The 15,600-nt window shown below is 38.3% G+C and overlaps 1 protein-coding gene across 5 annotated transcripts in view; it reads left to right on the plus strand.

Annotated features, from left to right (window-relative positions):
- Positions 1–15,600, plus strand: part of LOC113073162 (amyloid-like protein 2) — a 72,948-nt gene that overhangs the window by 19,696 nt on the left and 37,652 nt on the right. The window lies entirely within an intron of this gene.

A 15,600-nucleotide genomic window follows, 5' to 3' on the forward strand; every position in this document is an offset into this window, starting at 1 on the left:
TGGAACAGAAATACTCCTTCAAACGTACAACTTAATTTTTGAAACTTTGTCCATGTTTAGCATGGGAATCCAACTCTTTAACAATGTAAAAAAACTCAGTACGCATGAAATAGCATTTCACCCCCCCCCACCCCTTAAGGTTATTAATTGATTGTTAGTTTAAACGACGATCGATCATGGAAATTCTTGAATATTGACATCCCTAAATGCAAATGAGTTGGATTGAAACATGGCTATTGTCTACATCAAACCATGCTTCCGAACAAATGTCATTCACCTGTCTGTGCCAGCTCCCGGACCGCTGTCTCTCCGAGCACGGTGCTGTCTGTGAGCGGGGCGGAGTAACGTAGACCTCAATCACGCTGCAGTGTTTGTGAGAGCTGCCAACTTCTCCACCCCATTTACAGAGTGAAATTCTCTGACAATTTCACGGGACGGTTTGCAGCCGAGTGTGAATCGGCTGGGATGAGAATCAGCACCTCCAAGTCCGAGGCCATGGTTCTCAGTCGGAAAAGGGTGGATTGCCCACTTCAGGTTGGTGGAGAGTTCCTGCCTCAAGTGGAGGAGTTCAGGTATCTTGGAGTCTTGTTCACGAGTGAGGGAAGGATGGAACGTGAGATTGACAGACGGATCGGTGCAGCTTCTGCAGTAATGCGGTCGCTGTACCGGTCTGTCGTGGTGATGAAGGAGCTGAGCTGTAAGGCAAAGCTCTCGATTTACCGGTCAATCTACGTTCCTACTCTCACCTATGGTCATGAGCTGTGGGTCATGACCGAAAGGACAAGATCCCGGATACAGGCGGCCGAAATGAGCTTTCTCCGTCGGGTGGCTGGGCGCTCCCTTAGAGATAGGGTGAGAAGCTCGGTCACTCGGGACGAGCTCAGAGTAGAGCCGTTGCTCCTCCACATCGAGAGGAGCCAGCTGAGGTGGCTCGGGCATCTATTTCGGATGCCTCCTGGACGCCTTCCCAGGGAGGTGTTCCAGGCACGTCTCACCAGGAGGAGGCCCCGGGGAAGACCTAGGACACGCTGGAGGGACTATGTCTCCCGGCTGGCCTGGGAACGCCTCGGGGTCCCCCCGGAAGAGCTGGAGGAAGTGGCTAGGGAGAGGGAAGTCTGGGCGTCTCTGCTTAGACTGTTGCCCCCGCGACCCGGCCCCGGATAAGCGGAAGATGATGGATGGATGGATGGAAATTCTCTGACAACCTTTATCTCCCAGGACTGTTGTTGAATCTTCCAAAAGTTTTGGCTTGGGGTCCTTCACATGTGGCAGCAGCACTTTCCACCGCACCAATAACACTGGGCTGCCCGGCGACGTGCCTGACTTTAAATTGGTGCTACTAAACATAGATATCAGTGTACATCGATGCCGATATATAAAAAAAATTTGGCCTGATCTATCTGTCAACCTCTAGTTCATTTTAGATTTTTGTTGCGGAATTGAATGATCTAATTTAATCACTTGTTCAGCAAGCAGTTATTGAGATTTCAGGATTTTCCCTATTCCTTGAAATGGACTTTGCTGTAATTTCACCATTACTCTGACCATTAAGTTGTAAAGATATTTAAACAGGCAGTTAGTCATTTGTTGATGTGTACGTGATTCTTCAGAAAATAGGTAAAGTACAAGTTTTTTTTTTTATTATTATTTGTCCTCTTCACTGCTGTTATCAGCATCAGAAAAAGTGGCACTGATTATTAAAATATCCATAATGTTTTTTTTATGGTTATGTGCTGTCGAGTTGATTGTTTTATCTCAGCATGCCCAAAAACATTACACGAAACAGATGTCTGATGACAACAAGTAGTTTCAGATGAAACCATCAGGCATTGATTATGTGACACAAACATCAGTGCTTTCTTTAGACTGAAGATAGCTTGATATTTGCTGCAGCATCCAGTGGCACGTTTCGTTTTATCTGTTTTATTGCTTGCATGAAGAATTTCTTCTTCCATCTGAGAGAAACGTTCAGCAGGCTCGCCGGAGTTGTGTTTTCACTTCAGTATATTGGGTATTGTTATGAGATGGTATTTTTAGTTCTCTCAGCCGAGAAAGGGAACGTTCATGCAGGCCTGGAAATTTAACTGGAGAAACCGGGGCTGCGTTATTATTATGAGTGATTTGTTCTGTCTGTGTCTGGTCATGACAGTGATGGCTCTGATAAGGTCATGTTGGCATTATTCTAACTATCAGCTGTCAAATGGCACTTAAACTTTTGTATCAACACCCTAGAGCCATGAATCAGGGAAGTTGTGTCTCTTCCAACATCATTACATCTCTTACTCCGTTTTTATTTGCTCTGTCTATTTTATCCATCCTTAATTTGGGGACAGAACAGGGCATGGCAGTGATTTCTCTTTGAGATGGTAGTTTTTTTTAAAATATTTTATTCATCCACTTCAATGTTTATTGGTAAATGCACTGCATTTATATAGCGCTTTCAAAAGACCATATGGCCATCCAAAGCGCTTTACAATTTGCCACACATTCACCCATTCACACACTCATTCATACACCGACTGCTTATACATTCATATGGATGTATTTGGCCCCATTTTTCTTATTTCCCTACACCAGTCTCTCCTAATGTCTCAATCTTCATCAAGCAGCATGATGACACAGCCATAATGTTGTAATTTGGTGACATCTGGGATAGGCCTCTGGAGGGTGTGTTTGTGCAGAGACTCTGGTCTCTCTTCACTGCAGCCTCTCCTAGACACACACACACCACACCAACAGCTCCTAGCCTCCTACTGCTGCCTGCCTAGCAGTTACACACACTTTTACTCACATGCACTTGTTTTTTCTTGTGCCATAGCTCACAATTCACCGTTTTAAATCCTAGCATTCTGCCTACCTAAACAACATTTTAAGGCATCATATTGCGCTTTTCCACTGCATGGTATGGTTCGGTACGCTTCACTTTTGGGGGGGTTTTCCACTGGGTACAGTACCTGGTACTTGTGGACTGAACTTGTGACAAACACAACAGAGCCTCTAGATTTAAATCAACACAGCCAGCGAAGGATCAAACACAACCAGTTTGAACTAGCGTGCCTTTAACAACCCAAAAATGGCTGATTCATTGTCTGTTGAGAAAGTACAGACGTTCCTCTTGTTGATAGCAGAGGAACGGACTCAGCAAGAGCTTGATGGGGCAAAAAAAGTTTTTCATGAGTCATGACAGTAGAGGCGACTCAACAATAACGATGTGGAAAAACCTGCCCACTCTAAAGTGGTACTAAACTGCAATGGAATTGCAAACCGAGCCGTACCGAGTCAAGTCATACCACGCAGTGGAAAAGTGCCAATAAGCTCCGTAAGTTGAAGTTACGGTGTTTTTTGTTTTGTTTTTCACAGAATAGTTTTCCATCTTATGTTTTCCATTTGTACTTATAATTTTTTTTCTATTTTTCTTTTTCTCTCCAATTTTTTTTCTTTTTCTTAAAACTGAAGTGACCCAAGCTAAGATCAAGAAGGTATTTTTGTTCATTCTTGCATGAATTATTCAGCATAATCTGCTTTGTAGTACTCCCTATATCATATTTCTTAAGGTTAATAAAGTTCAGCATGTCCATTTCCACCCTAACTCCTGTGTATCACGTATCGTGTGAATACTGGTAACTTTTACCCGTCATCATTACTACTAAGATTAAATAATGCCATCCTGGACTTTCCAAGGTCTGGGCAAAGTAAACGTGCTCTCTTCCTCTCCAACGCTTTACTCTGACATCTACACCAGGCTCATAATGCTGGCTTGCCAAGCGTGACCCAGGGATCTGGCAGAGAGCTGTCCTTTCACCTCTGACCTCTGAATGCCCCTCACTACTCGAACTGCTCTCTATAAACAGCTCTGAATGGTTTTATTATTCTGCCTCTGCAGGTGAGGATGGAAATGTGTTACAGGGAAATTTGCTTCAAAGCGAGTCATTAGCTCACCGGACGGAGAAACTGGAGTTTGTGCAGTTCCTCTTCCACCAACCACGGTTCTCAAGCTGTTTGACAGGGTAAAAACTTTGTTATACACAACCATTGAGGAATTTTAACAGAAGTATGTTACTGACATTTCATGATGACCCTAAAGAATCATACTAAATTGTGGAAAATGGGAATCCATTGTCCTCTTTAATTAGCGAGATTCTCTTCAAATTCTTGCTCCTTCACAAACGTGGTCATTTTGTTCACAATAAATAATGCCCGTTGTTGCACTACTGTATATTGCAGCAACTGATTGCAGTATGAATTACCTTCTGACAAACTTCAGAAGGCATCAGTGCATGAAATTGAGCCTTCTGGGATTATGTCCCTTGCATAGGTTGTTTGCGTGACCAGGGTGTGTTTGGTTTTTGTGCTGGAAATTTGAGGCGTCCCATCTTTTTTGGCTTTTAGGAAATGCAGCTGTAATGGTGTTCTCGAAGCTTGCCAGATGCACATCCACACAGTACTGATCTGTCTCGGTCTCTCTTCCCCTCTCTCTCTTTCTTTGTGTGTGAATAGCTGAGATGCCTCTGAGGTGTTTCCATAGAGATGAGAACGTTTGAACAAGTCGTCACTTATGTCGGCAGAACCCGAGCTTGAGAACACATGGATCCAACCTCTCACAAAAACTCTTGTTATTCTGTTCCAAATTTAGTGAGTTGCCTTGTTGCCTGCTGCCCACATAGGCAGCATCCTAACAGTCATGGAAGTTAGTATTTAGCATATTGCTAAGCTAGCAACACCGTACTCAAAAACATTAAAAAACTTTCAGTTTTTCAGGAAGGTATGTGTAGCCTATATAAAATCATTTAAATATACATTTTTACTTGCTTGAGAATCTTGAGATTAAATTGCATAAGTTAATGAATATGCAATTATAAATTTTTTTTTTTTACATTTGTAAATGAACACGTGTGATTCATTCATGAAAAAATATTAAACTAACTACTTAATGTATGATGTAAAATATATGCATATGTTCATCTATACTTCAGATATGTACATATATAATCTTAGTGTAGTTTTAGTCATTTATGTTTGGCTAGGCAGGTAACTACTCTGAAACCATGCTCTCTAGTATTTTATTTTTTTTGCTCTGTCAGCTTTTCAGTCACATGCAAAGAGATGTTAAAAAAGATTATTTCGTAACCGCAATTAAAGGTTTAGTTCACCCAAAAATTTAAATTCTGACCTTAATTACTTGCTCTCAAGTCATTTCTCAGTAAGACTTTTGTTCAACTTCGGAACTCAAATTGAGATCTTTTTGACCACAATGATACCACAATTAGAGGTCGACCGATATTGTTTGTTAACCGGCCGATGCCGATATTTAGAAATCAGGACAGCCGATATATGGTGCCGAATGTTATTTTATTTATTTATTTTTATCTCATAAAAGTGAGTTTGAGCAAATTATTGCAGGGTACAAGATAGTAATCGTAGTAGTCACCAAATTGAGAGTAGTAATACATTGTTCATAATTTTCTCAAAACAATTCTGAAATGCTTTTGTTTGTTTACTGACAGACAGTCTATCCCACAGACTGAAAATTTATTCTCTGCCAGCAGGAGGCGCTGTTGGAGCTGAGAGATAGCTTTTTCCCTGGTAACGGCTGTAATAAGCGCTGCTCACAAACGCTACTTTATCAGGCATTACAGGAAAGATTCAATAAAAATGACATCGAAGCTTTTCTGAAGGCAGTCAGTTCTTTTCAAAGGTACATTCATATAAAAACACCCGCGCTGCATTTTAATTTTGAAACGTGACGCACTCATTTTATTCAACGAAGTATAATCCTTTTGGAAAATCTATTTGTGGTGGTCAGTTTTGAAATGGTGACGAGCCGTCACAAATAACTCAATGTGTAGGAAACGCACTGCTATAAGTCAGATAGCCAGTGTTAATGCAAATAAAAGATTTCACACACATTACAGTGCGCTGACCACGAGCGATGACACCCTGGAGGATATTGTCGGACCTACACAAACAGAAAAGTTAACATGCACATTAAAATCAGCCCAGAATTTCGTCTGAATTGAACATGTTTCTACTTTCACATGCAAATTACTTGTTGCACCTATGAATATGATAATTTTCTGTCACCAATTCTAGTAGGGTACAAAATAGGGCTGTGTTGAAAAAATCGATTCACCAATTCTGAATCGATTTTCATATTATTTTTCTCAAGATCGATCCGTAACTCAGAGGATCGATTTAATAATAGGCCTACATTTTCCCTGTGTATTTTAATTTGCATGCGCGCGAGGTGGAAGGACATTAAAACAACAAACATGGCAGCTTTGGAAACTCCAGAAACGCTAAAAGCTGCGATCTGGCACCATTCCGGACAATAAAGAGAACGAGCTTGACAAAAGCAAAGCAATTTGCAAAGCCTGCCAAATGGAGGTGAAGTATTGTGGAAAACTACTAATCTCGGGAATGATGCGACATCATCAAGACCTAATATCATAGCACCTGTCCGCGCGGTCGTCTGCTCAGAGCCTCGGCACACACTCTCCAATGCGGGATTGACTTGAATCAAATAGAAAATATAGCTTAAGATCTTTGCCTGAACCCGACGGGACCCGATCGGACTTCATTTCGATTCAGGCTTCATTTACATCATTTTACCAATGCTTGTGCGGTAAATGAGCGGTCATATAACGTGTTTCGATTAGCGCGAGAAAGATGCGAAAATGTATGCTGAGCAGTTGAAACGGAGGCTTGCCTCTGACTTATGTTTTGGTAGCACCAGCAACTAAAGCAAACTCTGAGGTTTGGAAAAGTTTTGACCCTGTTTATTATGAGAATCCTTCAATAATGAGCCAGAGGGTTATTTTGCTGGACACACCATCAGTGAGTGCAGGAACGCGCTGAAGTCATCTACAGTGGATTCAATCATTTTCCTCAAAAAAAAAAAGGCCTTACCAAATCTTGGTGAGTAAATGTTTTTCAAAGAATTACTAAATATTAATTGAATCTTAAATGCATAATAGACAGAGTAGGCTATGCTAATGTTGTCATTAATATTTTATTATGTCAGCTGCTATGGCGAAGCAAATCCGACAGAGCCTTTTATCTTAATTTCGTTATTACCAAATACCCATCTTAATTTAGAATTTATCTTAATTAATTTTTTTAAGAAAGATTTGTTTTCATTGGTGCGTTAGCCTAATTATATGCTAAATGAGCCTATAGGGCTATTTATAGAGTGCTGAGATATTATGATGTTACAGAGGATTTATTTTATTTCTTTGTTCAAACCAAGTGGCCTATTACGTTGGCCATGTATAAATTGTTAAAACCTGTATAAATGACTCATTCCTGACAAAAGGCAAAAGAGCTGCATGAGTGCATTTGAATGTCGGTTGTAAATGGGTTCGGGCTTTTAAAAAGCTGTCAATCAAAATGTACTTGTCGAGCTTAACTTTTAAGGCCTGATTACAGCTCTAATAGAAAATATAATCGAAATCGAATCGAGAATTGAAACCGAATCGATTTGAGAGCTTGTGAATCGAAATAGAATCGATCTGGAACATCTGAATCGCTACCCAGCCCTAGTACAAAACGGGCTGTTTTGCCCTGCCATTAGCTGAAGCTGTGTGTGAACAAGCCTCTGCTGCAGAGTGTGAGCTGCTCCGTCTCTCACGCAGCCTTCGAGCAGAGTTGCCAGGTTTTCACTGCCAAACCCACCCAATTGTTACTCTAAACTAGCCCAATCACATTGTTTGGTGGGTTTCACCTGGTAAAAGTCACATTCCAGGGTCTAAATATCACATTATTGGGGTCGCTTTGACCCACAGAGATTAAAAAAAACATCCCACGGCAACAATTTAAAAGTAGCCAGACTTGGCAACACTGCTTCAGAGTGAGTTCAGCAACAACGCTTAGCTGCCTGTCTGTGCGCCTGCCTATAAATCGGCCTAATTTGCAGCACAATCGGCCAATGCAGATTAATAAAAAAATAAATAAAAAAAACGTCCGATTAATCGGTTGACCTCAGTAAAATAATCCATGTGATATCAGGAGTTTAACTGTAATTTTACGATGCTACGAGAATAGTTTTTGTGCGAAAAGAAAATGATAACATTTAATTCAACAATTCTTCTGCCGGAGTAACCTCTTCTGCTATTGTATTATTGTTTTCTTTGTGCACAAAGTATTCACATAGCTTTGTAAAATTACCGTTAAACCTCTGGTGTCACATGGACTATTTTACAGATTTCCTTGATCAGTAATTCAGTAATTAATGACAATTTCATTTTTGGGTGAACTAACCCTTTAAGTCTTTATTCAAAACATAACTATTCTCATACAAAACGACTGAAATCTAAAGCTTTGCTCAATACTGTGCCACCCAAACCATGAATGTGACCCTGTGATAAATTGGATCATTGTAATACACAGAGTAATGCATGGGTGCGAGTGCAAATTTTTGTGAATAACAGCAAGATTAGGGATCAAGTGATTATAGCTTGTTGAGCTTTGCGCCGTTTCATGCTTGTATTTCCTGGAGCCTTTCCTCTTGTACTTTTCCACTCTGTATGTGTGTGGGCATGAAGGTGTGCTGCCAGACCTCCTGTGATGATGGACTGAAGGCTAATGAACCATAGGGAGAGACACTCCAGTGCTCTCAGGAGCTCACACACACTTGTATGAGTTCAGCTGTCCATGAGAATGTCACACGTCACGTTGAACTGGTTCACACTCCTGTAGAGACAGGCCTCAGCTTCCTGTGACATTGGCCAAGTATTCCAGAGGACACAGTGGCATGATTTATTGAAGTTTCTCTGCCTTTTATTTGCATGCATATGTATTTTGTGACCTGGAATTCATTTGGCTGATTAAAGGGGGGGTGAAATGCTATTTCATGCATTGTGTTTTTTACACAATTAAAGAGTTGGATTCCCATACTAAACATGGACAAAGTTTCAAATATTTACTTGTACAGTTTGTCAGAAGTTTCGGAAAGTTTTTTCTGAGTATGGCTCTGTGTGACGTTAGATGCGGAATTTCCTTATATGGGTCCTGAGGGCACGTACATAAATATACGCGGAATCTGACTGTTAGCCATGGTTTGTTTTGGATGGTTTTGTCCTCACGGTGTCACAGCTTCCAGACGCGCTCAATGCAAAAGCCTACTGCCGCTCGTGATTCTTTAGCTCCGCCCACACGTCACGCCTCCAGCCACTCGTGTTTTTCCGGGAAAAATCGGTACAGACTATCTTTCTCTTATGAATATAATAAAACTAAAGACTTTTTGGAGTTATGAAGGATGCAGTACTACTCTATAGGTACTCAAGATTAACAGGATATTGAGTGAAAACGAGCATTTCACCCCCCCTTAAAGAGCTATCCCTACAAATATGACCGAAGTGTGTACTGTGAGGACACTTCGAAGGCTGAAAACAATTCCATCTGATCTGGCTCACATTTTTACTGAGAACTGAGAGTTTCTGGTAAACCTGAAGTGTTGTTTTCCTCAAACTCTGGAGTTCTGGGTATTAATGTTTTTCACAGCTTCAGGTCAGTAATAATGTTTCACTCCAGCAGGAATTTAGAAGCACTGAATCACTGCAGTAGAGAAGGAGAACGCTTTCACAATCATACACACCATCATCCTTGTGATCAGCTTAACAATCCTTCAAATTGACCATCGTTTTTAATGTAATTGTGTTTAAGTGGGAGCTTTATCACTTTGGTGGCTTTCACCCTGCAGCTGAAAATGGGTCAAATGGTTTTTATTTATCCCTTTTCTCTATATACTTGTATAGATCTCCCTATACTATTCTCTATGCATTTATAATAAATGGTATGTAATTTTACTTAAAGGCAGCTATTTGGATATGTATTCAAACAATGTAATTCATGATTGCACTTGATATGCCCTTGGTATTAATCATAAAAAGTTTTCTCTATCTCTAATGTATTTATGATTAATTTTAAGTTATCTTTTTTTCTTTATATATATATATATATATATATATATATATATATATATATATATATATATATATATATATATATATATATATATATATATATATATATATATATATATATATATATATATATATATATATATATATATATATATATATATATATTTTTTTTTAAATGTTTATACTAAAAACATAGTTTCAAGTATCCCAATTTAGATTTCATAACTAAAGTAAATATTATTAAAACAATGTCATGTGATGGACTTGAAGTGAGTCTTGGGTTAGTTTAGGTGCATTACTCGTTCAGGACAAAACATGTTTCGAAAGTCACGTTAAAAAACAAACAAACTCATGAATACATATTTCAGCAGGGACACATTCAAAGTGAATAGGCAAATGGTTTTGTCTGGCTCTGTGCTGTTTGTCAGCTTCCTGATCATTAGAGCGGCGGATAAACTGCATTCTTTCTCCGGGCCACACACACCCAAAGCATTGCATTCTGGGAATCCCCGTGATGTGACAGCCTGGTACAGTACTGCCATGGATTTTCAGCTGTATGACCGACATCTTTAAAATAGATTATTTAATAAATCATTTTCATTGCTTATGTTATATTTTTTAGTAGTTTTAACTTTTAAAAAAAAAAGTGTTAACAGTAACACTTAGTTTAGTGAACACTCTTCACTATTAAATATGTACTTCTCAGCATGCATGTAATTTATTAGTACTTATAAAGCACATATTAATGCTTTAATTCTGTGTGACTGTATTCTGTATCCATTAACCCTGACCAATACCTAAACAGCTACTCCAGCACCTAATCTGTCCATAAGCAGCTCATTTTATTATAACTAGCAAAGTTTATTGTATGAAAACTCTTTCCTAAACTAAAATGCTAACATGTTAACTGGAACCTTTATTGTAAAGTATTACCGAATCTCTAATTGTCGACGCATTTCTACGGTCACATGATTTGTACGGTCATTCATACTGTCCAGCCATTTTCCATGTTTTTGTTTTGGTTCCAGGTTTTCACAGAATTACAGCCCAGACCTGAGGTTAGGGACTCATTATTGCACAAACTAAAAATACATTTATGTTTTGTGTATTTTGAAGTCTCGTCACAGTCATCACAAACAGGTGTCTGTGGTTACAGGAGATGTCAGAAGCACATTGTGACAGTATTTTACAGTCAGGCTGTGTGGAGTAGCCTCTGTTTGGTCTGTTTCACATCACCCCTGTCGTGCCCAGACACGTTACAAGCTGGGTTAAGAGTGGCTCACAGATGGACAGACATTGTAAAAGTTGAATTAGACAGTGATGGGATTCTAGCAGTGGCCATAAGGGGATTCGGTTTGTGTTTTTATGATTGCCAGTAGTTTTACTGTCCAGCCTGAGGTGTGGGCATCGTGTCTGAGGCCTGCAGGGTGGTTGTTCCTCATGGTTTAAAATAGAAAAACAGAGGCCAGACGTACACAAGGGACTGGACTGGCGGGGTGTTTCCAAACATCAGAACTCTACTTTTGTGTGTTTGTATGCTGTACTGTTAAATATATCTTAGTGTAGCTGTGTGAGTTCACTAATAATGCAGTACTTAGTCAATAAAGTACCAGAGGTTATACTATATTGTGAATTATAGTTATGGCTAAAACTGCCTTTTACAAAACTGCTATGTCATAAGTTAATAAATATATCAAGAACTCATTAAAATGTTATTTAATCACGAATCTTTGTACTTGAATTAAACTGATTTGGTGCTGCATTCATGTCTGATTTTGTAGTGGAGTAAACTTTGGGTATTTCCGTGATATGTGATCCAACTATTGCAGTAAAGGTGTTTATGGGGGAACATAAATCCAGTTTTATCCTGAATGGAGAAACTGGGCTCTGGTTTGTTTTTATGGCAGATCTTAAAGTCTCTTTGTGTAGTGGTGTAAAATAACAAGTAGTAATTGCCAAATAAAAATAAATAAATGAGAATGTGTGTGTGTGTGTATGTATGTATGATACAAATTAAAATACAAATATATAACAAATTAATAAAATGATTAATTACCTAATTTTGTAATTTAAGTGTTTTCTTATTTTTTTTTTTTTTTTTTTGCATCACAAGAATATATTTTAAAAAATGGAAGTCAGATTTAGAATAGTAACCATTTCAATTTTACGTTTTTTTTTCCCCCCATCAAATTACTTCAGCCTTACCTTTCAGTAATGAAGTACAGTAACAGTTACTGTAAACCGAATCATACTGTGCGGTCTCTATCTTGACAGTGATTTTTAACACGCACTCGTGTTCTGCGCTACAGGATGCAGTTGAGTTGGGTGTGTTTTGTCAGGTCTGTGTGAATATAACAGCAGTAACACAGTACGGCCAGAGCCACAGGAAACCTGTCTCCAGCACCGCTGGTGCACATTCATACAGAGCCAGCAGGACATACTGTGAAAGTGTGTGTCTGAACGATGAGCAAATAGAAAATGGGAAATGAGGAGAAACAAAACTAGTAGAGTGTGCTTGTGCTGATTGAGCTCAGAGTCTCTGGAATGAGAGCCTCATTTCCACACAAGGTCTCTGTTGTTCAGGTTTGTTCACTAGTGATGCCAATTTCCAAATCTCTCTCTCTCTCTCTCTCTCTCTCTCTCTCTCTCTCTCTCTCTCTCTCTCTCTTTAGCGTCCCCTTGTTTCTTTTCAGGACTCCATCCCACTGTTTGCTTCCTCTTTCAGGTCTAAACACATTAGAGCTTGTATTGTGTATCTAAAGTAAGTTTTCTGCCTTCAGCATATTCAAGATGAGGACACATAACATGCTGTCTCCTCATGGGTGTGTTAGTTTGCCTTCATGCGGATTCTGATTCTTCCCAGGAGGCTTGGTCCACTACTTTGAGAGTGTGTGTCAGTCAAAGTTTAAGTGCTTTTGATATGGGCTGCCTCTTGACGTCTTCCACTTACTGCTGCTCTTGCACTTAAAGATGAGTATTTCTGCTTACACTGGTCATTGTTACTGGCCTTTTCTTTCTCTCTTTTCCATCACGTCTGTCCTGTCTCTTTGCCTTCTGGCAGCCTGGTGGTTCGGTCTCTCTCTCTGACTCTGTATCTGCATCTTTTGGCAGCCATAACATTACAAATATGATAAACCATTAAAAGATAATAAAGTTAGTTTTACAAAAAAAAATTGCAAATAGCAGTATTATACAAGTAATACATGTTTGAAATGGCATATGCTATTTTTTTTGTAGCTAAATTGTATTTTTAAAACATTTATTTAAATAAAAGATAAATGTTTTTATATAATTAAAATTTTAATAATTTATTTACAGTATGTATGAGCATATCTAATCTATTGCATTTTTGTTGAAGCAGTTTTAATTTATTATTATTATTATTATTATTTAAATTTCTTAAAAGTGCCAGTAAAAACATTTTAGTATGTTATAAAAGATTTATATTGGGGGAAAATGATGTTCTTAATAAAAAATGTTAAATCATAAAATAAATGTCATTGTTTTCATCATTTGATAAATGTTTGAGCACAATCATATAATAAATTATAATTTTTTTTAATGTTTTTTTTTCCAATGTTTTTAATGTATTTTTTATGAAATTCATGCATTCTTGGTGAGCATTAGAAACTTATTTCTAAAACAGATTTTTTTTTTTTTTTTAAACCAAGTACTTTGGTCACAAGTTCTACGAAGTTACTACAAACTCTCTAGTGGGCTGTCAGAGTGACCAATTTTGAATGCCCCTTTATATTATTTCTATAATATTTATCAAAAAAAAAACACACACACACATTTATGGCATGCATTTTGAGGTTGTCCTGTTGTCCTGAAAAAGTTAAAACCCTTTAATAGAAGTTTCGCCCCTAAAACCATCCCCTCTGAGTCATCACCAGCCATCAAAGTGCCACTCTTGTAATAAATTGACCGCCTTCGGTACATTTGAAGCCTATTACTGTCAGACTTCAAATTGTCTGCTGTGAGTAATGTTCCTGTTATTATGTGTAATCCATTTTTGTTATAGTTTGCACAATAAAGGTTTATAGTGATTTAGGAGTTATTTGTCAGTCACCCTACTGAAGGGCTACGTTTATATACTGCTGAGAAATGCATCCGCTTAATTATACAGGGCTTCATAAAGGCATCTCTCACAACCAATTTTACTTCCAAAATCTGACACACTTCCAGGTGAAATGGGTTATTCAGCTGGATAAAACGAATGATATAGGATGGGTCTCATTCGTGGTGAGTTGATTGCATTATGAAAAGTGTCTTGTATAACCCTGGAGTAAGGAGTTTGCTGGTTTTGGAGTGGAGTGTATCCTAAGACGGTAACCGAGTGGAAGGAGTGAGGCAGAGCAGAGAGAGGGATTGTGGTGGAAAGATGAAGCGGTCACGTCTGTCGTTTGGCTGTGTGGTTTACCGGGGTGTCCTTGCCCTCCTCTGGGCTGTTTTACAATGTTGTTTCTCTCTCTCCAAACATTTTCTTTGCTTTTCCCTTTCTCTCTCTCTCTCTCTCTCTCTCTCCACTCTTCTCTCCATTTTAAAGACAGAAAAAACTTGTGGCCACATGATGGTCTTAATGTCTCCCACTGCGCCTGTAAACTTGCACTGATTTATAGTGCATGTTTACACTAAAGTTACTCAAGAGTTACTCAAGAGCATTTGCTTGGAGTCAGGTTTTTTTTTTATTAGCATTTTTCAATTTAATTTTAGTTTATAGTCTAAGTGTGGTTGTTTGTCTTGAGATTTAGGCTACATTAATATTGTTATTAACATTAATATAATTGTTTTATTAAAATGATTTATTTTTTATACTTTTTTTCAGCGACGATGCATAACATTAAACATTTATATCTCTAAAATAAATTATATTTCAAACAAATTCTGTTCTTTTAAACTTTCTATAACTCAAAAAAATATATTTCACTAATATATTAAATTGATAAAAGTGTCAGTAAGAATATTTTTAATGTTGTAAGATTTCTTTTGGGGAATAAATGCTGTTCTTAAAAGATATTAATAATCGAGATGATGATGATGATGATGATAAAAAAAAAAAAAATCACCAAATGAATGCTTCACTTTCATTTTCACTATTGATGATATATTTTTCTTGAGGACCAAATCAGCATGTCAACATATATTTCAAAATATTCCCGTTCTTACTATATTTTTAATCGATTATAATGTCGTGATGAGTATTAGACTTTATTTCTAAAACTGTTTTTAGATAACACACAAACATTTGTCCTATATAAGTGTGAAGATGTCAAGAGAGTGAGCTGATTGTGATGTTGAGACGTGCTACTCAAAGCTCTACATGTCTGGGCCGTGACCCGACCTCCCTCATCTCTTCAGGCTCTGTCTGTCTTCAGATTGCAGAAAACACAAGGTTTCAGCGTAACGCACGCCCCTGTAATTATCCCATGATTACACCAGTTTGTTCACATTTTAGAAGTGTAATCTTACAGTTACTCGGAATAAATAAATAACTTTCATCACAGTCGAGAAATGTTTGTGTAGAGCTTTAATGACAGGCCGGGCGTAGCTGCTTCCTGTTTCAGGAAAAGAGGAAGAACATGGTAATGTAAACGAGAGTGTCTGCTATCTGCAGGAAGGACGAAAAGGACGAGAGAAGGGAAGCTTAACTCGTTTCACAGAGGTGGGGGAGTTTGTT

Source organism: Carassius auratus, unplaced genomic scaffold (genome assembly GCF_003368295.1).
Source record: "Carassius auratus strain Wakin unplaced genomic scaffold, ASM336829v1 scaf_tig00011493, whole genome shotgun sequence".
NCBI classification, from domain to species: Eukaryota; Metazoa; Chordata; class Actinopteri; order Cypriniformes; family Cyprinidae; genus Carassius; species Carassius auratus.